General features: G+C 47.3%; 1 protein-coding gene across 4 annotated transcripts in view; it reads left to right on the top strand.

The window, feature by feature from the left end:
- The window catches only part of ELF4 (E74 like ETS transcription factor 4), a 38,108-nt gene that overhangs the window by 10,085 nt on the left and 17,078 nt on the right, over nucleotides 1–10,945 (top strand). For 2 of the 4 annotated variants that reach the window (XM_043522252.1, XM_037909326.2), the window contains exon 2: nucleotides 2,909–2,997. The exons of 1 other annotated variant lie outside the window; for it this stretch is intronic. The gene's annotated coding sequence lies outside the window, so the exon portion shown is untranslated. Of the gene's footprint in view, nucleotides 1–2,908; nucleotides 2,998–9,313; nucleotides 9,501–10,945 lie in introns of all 4 variants that reach the window. One more of the 4 variants, XM_037909325.2, reaches the window with a different exon arrangement.

Raw genomic sequence — 10,945 nt, 5'->3', positions numbered from 1 at the left:
TCGCCCCATCTCATAAACGATATATTGGAATTGGAAAAGGTTCAGAAAAAGGCAACAAAAATGATTAGAGGTATGGAACGGCTTCCGTATGAGGAGAGATTAATAAAACTGGGACTTTTCAGCTTGGAAAAGAGACGACTAAGGGGGGATATGATTGAGGGCTATAAAATCATGACTGGTCTGGAGAAAGTAAATAAGGAAGTGTTATTTACTCCTTCTCATAACACAAGGACTAGGGGTCACCAAATGAAATTAATAGGCAGCAGGTTTAAAACAAACAAAAGGAAGTATTTCTTCACACAATGCACAGTCAACCTGTGGAACTCTTTGCCAGAGGATGTTGTGAAAGCCAAGACTATAACAGGGTTCAAAAAAGAACTAGATAAATTCATGGAGAATAGGTCCATCAACGGCTATTAGCCAGGATGGGCAGGGATGGTGGAGGGATAAGCTGGGAATGAGCAACAGGGGATGGATCACTTGATGTTTACCTGTTCTGTTCATTGCCTCCGGGACACCTGGCATTGGCCACTGTCGGAAGACAGGATACTGGGCTAGATGGACCTTTGGTCTGACCCAGTATGGCTGTTCTTATGTTCTTAAATGGTTACAAGAAAAATAAAGATAAAACACTTACTGGTGCCTAACTTAACAAACTACATGAGATTCAAAGCAAAGGTTTCTCACCACTTGCTTTCAGCAGTCTTACTGACCAAACTCTGTAGGTCAGGACCCTTCCCCCAGAGTCCAACAGCTGCTTCCTTTGTCTCTTCAGGTGCAGTGAATGCAATAGGTGGGGAGAGAAAGAGGGGTGCCTTGGGGTGTTTGTCCCTCCTTTCTATAGTTTCAGTCCCCCTCTTGAAAAAACATTTCCAGATGAGATCCAGGAGACAAAGTATCTATGTGGAAGGATGTTCCCTGCTGTTTCTCCTTCACCTGTTTGAGCTGCCTTTGTCTTCCCTTCTTGCTTGATGACTCTGCTTACTGCATAAATACAAATTAAGGCAAGCACACCTTCCTTTCTTTAGGGCAGACCTGTTTACCGACTTGTGTTTGGGCAGGGCTGTGGGGTTTGGAACGTGTGTTAATAACATCATGCAGGGGAATCTTATAACTTCGCCCACAATGTTGCCATACATGTTTTACCAGGACAATACATCCAGCAAATTATGAGTTTTCAAATGATACCTTATAAAGCATACTTTGTACTAAGATTATTACAGTAGTGTGGAGAATGTGAATACAGGGATGTGTTCCATCACACACAATGTTTATCTTTCAAAAGAAAGGAGTTCAGTCTCCATCTTTTACAAGTCCAATTTGTCTTGGGAGGGGAAAAATTTAGTATCACTGGTGCATGATCAGAGATCGTGATAGACTTGATTTCATTATTAAGTACTGAGTCCATCAGATTCATAGAAATCGGGAAGAAATCTATTAATGAATATGTAGAATATAGGAAGGAAAACCAGTAAAAGCCTTTGTTGCAGGGTTCGGCAATTGTTATACATTTTTAAATCCTAATTCTTGCATAATGTATCTTGTATGTTTCTACAATGGGATTGTGTATGCTAGAGTCGGCCTCAGTTGTCTAAAAAATGGTCCAACATCTCATTAAAGCTCCTGCTGTGATGAGTGATTCTAGAGGGATATTAATTAATTTGGCAAAAACTTGTTTAAAAAAATGTGGATCCTCTTTATTGGATCCTTCTATCTTAATCAGGGTATACACAGTCAGAGATCTTAGCTCTCATCAGCAAAAATCTGCCTTCTTCATCTTTATTTACATGTAGAATTTGTACAGTGAGCCTTTTGTGAAACAATATTGCCACACCTTTGGCTGCAGAGGAGAAATTGTTACACACTGCTACCCACATCCACCCACTCCTAAATTTCTCTGCCTCCAAGTCATTAAAGTGGGTTTCTTGGAGGATGATAATATCTGCTTTCAGTGTCTTTAGGTGGGTGATAATTCTTTTTCTTTTTATTAGGTGATTCACCTCTTAGTTGGTCCAGGAAACACAATTTATAATATTAGCCACGAGGAGTGTTTAGGTCAAATATTTCTTTCTCAGGTGCCTGAATTGTGTCCTTGCTTGGGCCATTGTTAGCTCCATGTCTCGGCATGGTGCATCTGGGTTCCCTCTCTCCATTCCAGGGACATGAGGGAGAGGGGGAAAGGGTGAGGTAGGGAAGACCAGGAAAGGTAAAAGATTAGGTATGATGTGGGAAACAGATAGGAAAAAAAACCAAAGTGGTCAAAACTGACCAAGGATCACTTTAAAATACATGATTCATATAAAAATGTAAATAGGACCTAAGTCCAAGAGGTTTACCAAGGTTGGCCTTATCACTCAAATGTGAGGGAAAAAAATTAGACAAAACAATGTGAATTATAATTAGGAATTGTATAAAACAATTTTTAGATGCCCAAAAAATCACAATTCTGCAATCATATAAAGCCTCTTCCATTCAAAAAAGTGAGAAGAAATTACGAAAGAAAGTGAAAGCAACAATAACAAAATACAAGTAAAATACAACAATTGGAAAAATGAGGACTCTGATAACAATGAGTACAAATCAGTAGTTAGGAAATGCAGACAATTGACAAAGAAAGCCAAAGGAATCAATGAAAAATCTACAACCAGTGGGTTGAAGGACAATAAGAAAGAATCCATCAGGAACAAAAGAAACCTAAGAAATGCTATAGAGCTGTTACTGGACAAGGCCATTACAATTGTCACTAATGGTGCAGAAAAGGCAGAAGAGTTCAATAAATAGTTCTGTCTATAGAAAGAAGAAGATGATGTACACCTTACAGTGACAATGAAATACTTTCCATTCCAATTGCAACTAGGCAGGATGTTAAACAGCAATTACTGAACTTGAAACATTTTTAAATCTGCAGGATCCAACTGACACTCAAGAGTTTTAAAAGAATTGGCAAAAGAGCATCTGGGACATCGATAGTGATATTTAATAATTCTTGGAATATTGGTAAGTGCCAGAGGACTGGAAAAAAGTTAATGTCATGCCTGTATGTAAACAGGGTAAATGGGATGACCTGGGTAACTACAGATGAGTTAGCCTGACATTGATCCTGATCCATAAGTATCTAAATATGGAGGAGATCTCTAAGTGCAGAGGACTCTTTAATGAAGCAGACAAAGGCAGAATAAGATCCAGTGGCGGGAAACTGAAGGTAGTCAGATTCAGACTAGAATGGGGCATAGCAAATGTTTAACAATAAGGGTAATCAACCACTGGATGTGGTAGATCTTCCACCACTTGAAGTCTTGTCATCAAGCCTGAGTGTCTCTTTCTGAAAGCTCTGCTCTAGTTCAACCCAAAGTGAGGGGCTGGTTGCAGGAATCCCTGGGTGTACTTAGAATCATAGAAGGTTAGGGTAGGAAGGGACCTCAGGAGATCATCTAGTCCAACCCCCTGCTTGAAGCAGGACCAATCCCCAATTTTTGCCCCAGATCCCTAAATGGCCCTCTCAAGGATTGAACTCACAACCCTGGGTTTAGCAGGCCAATGCTCAAACCACTGAGCTATCCCTACCCCCTACTATTTCTCTAGCCTGTGATAGACAAGTCCAACTAGATGATCGTAATGGGCCCTTCTGGCCTTAAAATCTCTAGGTGAATTCCTGACCTTTTGGAAGTCCGTGCGGGGTTTCCTTTGACTTCAATGAGGCCAGGATCTCACACTATGAGATTTAAGGCTGTACAACTGGGTGCTCAGAAATCAGGAAATAGCAAAGTTAAGGTTGAACACACAACCTTACTCTGTGTACGCTGTATAGTACAGTCTGTAATTACAGGGGCACAGATTATTTTAGATGCACGCTTTTCCATTACCTTAGATGCACATCTCATATGTCTCAGGTATGGACGGCAGCAAAGTTAATTTGGGACTGGGCAATGTATGCTCTGAGATGGGAGGTTTATCCCGGGCTGGGGAGGGGGTTTGACCCCCCCAGGCTGGAAGAGCTGTCCCCAACGCAGGGAGGATTCTTGGGGTGAGAAGGTGCCCCATGCAGAGGTATCACTGCTGTGTTAGCAGCAGCAAACATCCAGGACTCAGTGGATGGAAGAGCCACGTTTCTATGAGAAAGAGCCATGTGTTGCCTCCCCCCGCCCCCCCACCGCCGCCCGCCCATCTACCGCTGATAATCTGTAAAGTTACCACGGCCCTGTGCATGCTGCATGTTCTGGGAGTGAGATCTGCTGGGAGTTCTCCTAGCTGAGAGACAGTCTGGCCCCCAAATGGGGATTTCATGTGCACAGGCCCTCCTCTCCCACACAAGAAGTGGAGCTCGCATGGCATATGCTGTGCAGGAGGAAAGGGCTGTGGCTGAGCCTCTTTCTGAGCCTCTTCCTGCCTGGTTTGCACAGCCCTGTCTGAAGGCTCCCTGACAGGAACACAGCGTAAGGAGTTTGCTGTCGCATTTGTGGTCAGCCGGGCAGACGTCCCGCAGCTGAGGCGTAGCTGAGTGCTGTGAGCTGGAGGCCTGGCACAGAATTTCACACATGGTCATGCCCCCCGCAGCCAGAAGCAATGGGTTGGCTTGGTACCTGGATGCCTTGTGGCTGCAAACAGCTGCACAGCCCCTGGGACCCCCCTCTGCAGCAGCGATGTAAAGTCCTGTCAGGCACTTTGCATCCTGCCCCCCAAGGACGAGTTCAGTCCCACGGGTGGTCAGGGCAAATCCCCAGAATCACAGAAATTAGAGCTGGAAAAGCTCTTGTCTAGGGAGACATCCAGCACATTCTCCAGTGGCCATGGCAGCATTGCTCTTCACGGTACATTTTCTAGTATCTCTTGTGCTCTTTTAAACCCAGCCATGGAGCTTCCAGCCCTTCCCTCCATTAATGCATGTTCCTGACATGAGAAATGGGCTGAGGCACGGATCTTCTGCATATCACAATGGTACATGTGGGGTTGTCTTGAAGGAGCTGCAGAGGACAATAGTCAGAGATAGAGCCCTTAACAGGATGGGAGAATAGCCCCCTGCACCAGCCTAGGTCCCTGAAGCAGGCCCCTGAATGGCTTACCTAGAGGTGAAAGGCTCTTACCCCATCTCTGAGCTGCCCCTGAGCCAGACTGAGTTGAACTGGCCCTGTGGAGGTGAAAGGCCCAGCCCTCATCTCTTGTAGCACCCACTCCTCACAAAATATGTTTTAAACGCTTGATCCTAAATAAATGCAACTTGTTACCATCCACCTGGGAGAAAAGTAACCCGAGACCCAGCTATTCAGCAGGGCAGAAAAGGGGGGAACAGGGGTAGCAGGAGAGATGGACACAAATCCATGGTGTGAGTGTGGGCACCAAGGTAGATCACTGTGGGTCTAGGCTGCATGCTGAACACAGAGACAGCCTACCGTGGAGCAGAGTGGCCAGCGTCCCAGCTGGGGTGTCACTGCTCCTCTCAGAACCAGAAACCAATCCAGGCGAATTAGTGGGAGTGCGAGGGTGACGAACTCCTAGTTTCTCTGATCTGTGCAGAGAGACTAACCGAATTCAGCCTGGCTATCCAAAGGCTATCAATGCGGAGAAGGAAGCAATACAAGGCAGTAGTGTTTCTAATGGACCCATCACTGCAGTAAGTAGGTGCCAGAGTTAGGAGCAAGGAGATGAAATCAAGAAAATGAACATGCCGCTGAATCTCAGGAGAGGCTTCCTGCTTTGGAGAGTGGGATGGAGGCCACACTGTTTTGGCTTTTTAAAACTGGGAACTATTCAGAGAGAAATACTGTCAGTTAGGCAGGACAATCTATTTCCCTCAGAAAAAAATGCAACGCAACCCAAAGAGTCTATCTAGGAAACCATTAGCTTGTTGAAGTTAAAGTTCCTATATCAGCCTTAACTCTGCCCCTCATCCCAACCATCAAAGAGCTAGGTATTCTGATGACATGATGCTCATTCATACAACAGAATTGTCATTCCTGCGGTGTGGCTTAGCCACATCTTAGTTACAACAGTGTCCCAAAGCAGTGCTCGCTGAGAATTTTTTCAGTTTGATTCTCTGATGGAAAAGACTCTTTGGAACACTTTGGCTAAAGACATGGCGGGAAACAGCTGCAATTCCCTCTCCTGGTCTCACGCCACTGTTCTGCCACCAAGGCTAGATCCACAAAAGGATTTAGGGGCCTAATTGCTATGTTAGGTACCTAAGTCCAAAATTTAGATCCTCACAACCCCTGGTCAGCTGCTGATTTGCTCTAGAGGTGTGTAAATTCCCATGGCACCTACATTTCTTCTGGTGGCATGCACAAAGCTACCTAAATTCTGCTGCCACTGAGCTGCCCAGTGTCTAAGTCCTGGTGGGATCCTCAAATTAGAGGTTTCTCCACCTAGTTTGCTTGCAAGGCCCCAGCCAGTAGCATGCATAGAGGCTTCCTTGGAGCACACCCACAGAATCAGCCCCTGCACCAAGCCCCTCTGGTGGCCATGCTGGGATGTGAGAGACCCACATTCAAATTCCCAGTCTGCCTGAGTCAGAGTGGGGACAGGAACTTAGGTCACCTGTCTCCCAGGTGAGCCCCCTGCCAATGGAGCATTCGGGGGCAGGTCTCTCCCTGTTGAAGCTGTTCCATGGGGTATAGCACAGAACAAGTGTCACTCTTGTGTTTCTAACCCCACCCATGAGCTGATTGGCACAGCTCCTGAGGTGTGGGTCATGCAGAACTGTTGCCCCCTACTGGCGGCTTTCTAAAGAACATCAGGAAATGGCACCGAGCAGGCTGAGGAACGGCCCTGCCCTAGAAATGAGCTGCAGCCAGGTGCTGCACATGGGTTACGTGAGGTTTGGAAGAGGGGACGGTTTTCACATGGACGGAACCAGTGTCTCCAGAAGTGCTGAGCGAGGCCCCTGCAGGTTCAGTGCAGTTTGTACCCAGCCATTCTGGGTACAGCTGTTCCCAGAAAGAGACGCTGCCATTTTTTAAGCTCTAGAACTCAAAACCCAGTGAATGGCTGCTTTCCCAAGGGACCCCAGTAGCTGCAGGCCCTGAAGTGCCCCAGAAGACCCGGCGAGAGCGGGCTTAGCGTGGAAGTGTGGTAGAACCTGACCTGTCCAGTCCCTGCTCCCTGCTCTGGGCCCAGAGAGCTTTGACTTCTATTAAATGGAGCCAAATGCCAAGCTTGGGCCCTACCAGCACTGCTGAGGCCTGTCTGGCAGGCCCTGCCGCTGTCTCTCGAGTCTGCGTGTTGGGTGCCCTGGCAATTTGTGCTGCACGGGGTGCAGGCAGCACAGTGCTGGGGGGCAGTGCCAGGTTGCCCTAAACACTCCTACAGGACAGACTTGGGGACTGCACTTACATTTCCAAAAGGAGAGGAGCCCTGCAATGCCAACTTCCACTGCACAGTGTCAGCTCTCCTCCCGGGCTCCTCTCAGCCATAGTGGTGGAGCTGTGGGGCACAGATCTCACAAGGAAAAGTGAGCAGGAAAATCAGAAATTTATTAAAAATAGAGAAAAGTACCAGTGGGAAGTGGCATGTGCAGGGGGCTCAGGGCGTGTGCAGGAGGCTCAAAGTGCATGCACTACGAGGGCTGAGCAGGGGGCTCGGGGCGCGTGCACTACGAGGGCTGAGCAGGGGGCTCGGGGCGCCTGCACCACGAGGGCTCTGCAAGGAGCAGTAGCGGTGTTTTTGTGTAATGCTGATGTATAATGTGCAACAAGTGTGTGTGCAAGAGACTCCTAAGAGAAGCATGCGGGCGCCATAGGGGGTGAGTGCTCCAGACAGCTGGGCCTGGGGCTCTTTAAGCTTTGTGACTTTCCCAAGGGGACAAAGCTCAGCATGTCACAGCTGAAGGCCTCTGGAGGGAGCATGCTGTGAGTGCTGGCTTACCTGCTTTCACAGGTGTGCTTGGTGTCATGTATCAGATGTTTCAGAGTAACAGCCATGTTAGTCTGTATTCGCAAAAAGAAAAGGAGTACTTGTGGCACCTTAGAGACTAACCAATTTATCTGAGCATAAGCTTTCGTGAGCTACAGCTCACTTCCGATGAAGTGTTGTAAAAGTGTTCAGAAACTCTTGTGCCCTTTTAGCTGATGTGGCTACTCTCTTCATGTCTGGGCACTTTGCAGATAGGTCTTTTTCCAAAGTCAGAGCTGTAGTTCTGAGTTGTCTCCTCATTAGGAGTTGTGCTGGACTATATCCAGTAGCTGGTATCAGAAGAGCAAGGAATGGATCATCCTGCAGTAGGATTTTCTTGGCTGTCTGTACAGCTCTCTCAGCCTCTCCATTTACTTGTGGGTAATGTGGGCTGCTAGTAATACAATCAAAATGACATTTCATTTGGAATGACAAATTCTGCTGCAGTGAATTGTACTCCATTGACTGTCACTAGTTGTTCTGGAATACTGAAGTGAGTAAAAGTGTGCTTCAGTTTTTTGATACCATTGCAACATGTTTTGTATTTCATGTACATTATTTCTATCTGGAAAAATAGTCACTCTATGGTTCAGGATTGTCTCCTAAGGTTATTTGTACTGGATCTAATTTCAAACCTCCAATATCATCTACTATTGAAGCACTCCGTTGAGTTCTTCATCCTGGTTGTCATGCTGTGGCTGAGAAGGTTGCTGGTCTTTGATCCTTTGATCACATGCACTCTGAATATAAAGCTTTTTCTTGTAAGTTGTTTCTGTGGTGAACTGGCCTGTGCAGTTCAGAATATCTCCAGGGCTAGTCAGAGCTGTGTCAGGTGACTTCAGCTCTGGGAGGGGTTGAAGGTGATTGGAAGTCCCTTCTGAGATGACTGTGACGTGCGCTCCTGAGTCAATTTTAAAGTCAATAGTCTTGCCATGAATATTTAGTTTCACTCTCCAGGTAGACTCTGTGTCATCACACATGATAGAGCCCAGGAACAATATCTCCTTGATTGGCTGTAATATGAATCAACTCCCTGACTGCCTTAGTATGGGGAACACTGCAAAATGTCCATATTTTATGCATTTATGACATTTTGCACCTTTGGCTGGACATACATCTCTTGGGCTATGAATTTTCCCACACTTTGTGTATTTAGTCTGAAAGGCTTTGTAGTTAGCCTGGAATTTCTCTCTCCTTGCCTCAGGGCTTTTATGATGATGACTTCTAGCACTCATGCTGCTCGTGTTTGCTGCTTCTAAGCTAGTTTCTAGTTTGTCAAGTTTGTTTTGCTGCCACAATTTCGTAGTTTGCTTTGCTATTTGAATAGCTGTGTGTAGGGTTATGTCTGGTTTTCATTATAGCTGCTGTGACCGACTATAATCTGTAAGGCTAATAACCAATCTATCTTTAATATTTTCATATTTTACAGGCCCCAAATAACAGTTTTCAGCCAATGCATGTGAAGCTCTGATAAAAGATTCAACAGATTCCCCAGTTGTGGAATTCTGTGGTGAAAACGTGCCCTTTTATAAACCACATTTCTCTGAGGTGCAAGGTGTGCATCAAACATAGCCAGAACACTTTCCCAGTCATCTTTGTGACTGTCTTCGGTAAAGGTAAATGCTCTGCCATCTCTCCCATAACATACATTGCAGAAAAAAGAAAAGGAGTACTTGTGGCACCTTAGAGACTAACAAAGTATACCTGGATGTCTCCAGTGTTGTTGTGGAGTTTGGTTGCAATGTGAAATCTTGCAAAATGCTGCTTCCAGTCTGTCCATTGTGAAGGTCTGTCAAAGGTGAAGTTCCCTGAAGTTGAAGTTCTCTGGCATGTTGGTGAGAGCGACCCTGCAACCTTTCTTGCTGCTTTTCTTCTGTTTCTGTTCTCTGGCACTGGCTAGGCTGCCTTTACCTTTGTTGCATGTCATGTATCAGATAGTGACTGGTTACAGAGCTTCCACCCCAGAGGGATACTTGAAGATGTACCCTCTTTAAGAAACTTTAATGCACTGCCAGCTAGGGCGGTTCTGTGCTCAGATAAGGTATACGATACACTCTCAGGTGTCCAAGTAGTCTGGGGGACACTGATTTTATTTGGCTAATCAGGACTTCTGCTAATCAAGAGAGCAGGAGCCACGCAGCCATAGGGTGGCCTTTCCTGCAGTCCTGGCTAGGAGTCTCTGCTCTACCCTGCTCATTCACTCCTGTGACAGCAGGACTGCAGAGGACTCCCTCCGTGCAGGGCCAGTGGCACCCGATCCCGGCCAGTACAAGGTGAAAGGGGGAGGTTGTGCTTCTGGTGGGGCAGAGGAAAGACCCCTGGCCAGGACTCTGCTCTGCCCACCAGGACTGCAGCCTTCCCTGCACCTTGTGCTTGCAGTGATCGGGTGTCACCCATCCTGCAGCAGCTCAGGAAACCCCTTCAGCTCTGCTGTCACACAGCTGCGCTCACTCACTCCCATAACAGTGGGGCTGCAGAGGGCTCCTTGTGTTGCTGGAGGAGCCATTCAGCAGCAGGGTGGCCTCCCCCCGGCTGGGGGCTTGACCTTCTCCTCCTCCTTGCAGTCCTGACTGGGGTCTCTGCTCTGTTACCTGAACCTCTGCATTAGCCAAATCCCTTCCTTGCTTCCTCCCACTCCCCATGAAATGCATGCTGCAGAGGGCATGTATCGTGTGTCTCCTTTCCTTGCCCCCCCATGAGATCCACACTGCAGATAGGGTTGCCAACTTTCTAATTGCACAAAACTGAACACCCTTGCCCTGTCCCCTGCCCTGCCACTTCCCCAAGGCCCTGCCCCTTCTGAGGCCCTGCCCCCACTAACTCCAGCCCCCCTCCCTTCATCGCTCACTCTCTCCCACCCTTACTCACTTTCACTGGGCTGGGGCAGGGGACTGGAGTGCAGGAGGGGGTGAGGGCTCCAGCTGGGGGTGCGGGCTCTGGGGTGGGGCCAGAAATGAGGGGTTCAGGGTGCAGGAGGGGGTGAGGGCTCTGGGCTGGGGCTGGGTATGAAGGGTTGGGAGTGCAGGAGTGGGCTCTGGGCTGGGACAGGGGGTTGGCATGC

The sequence above is a fragment of the Chelonia mydas genome, chromosome 9 (genome assembly GCF_015237465.2).
Source record: "Chelonia mydas isolate rCheMyd1 chromosome 9, rCheMyd1.pri.v2, whole genome shotgun sequence".
In the NCBI taxonomy this organism is placed as follows: Eukaryota; Metazoa; Chordata; order Testudines; family Cheloniidae; genus Chelonia; species Chelonia mydas.
Note: the sequence above shows the minus strand (reverse complement) of the source record. Positions and strands in the feature narration are given on the sequence as shown.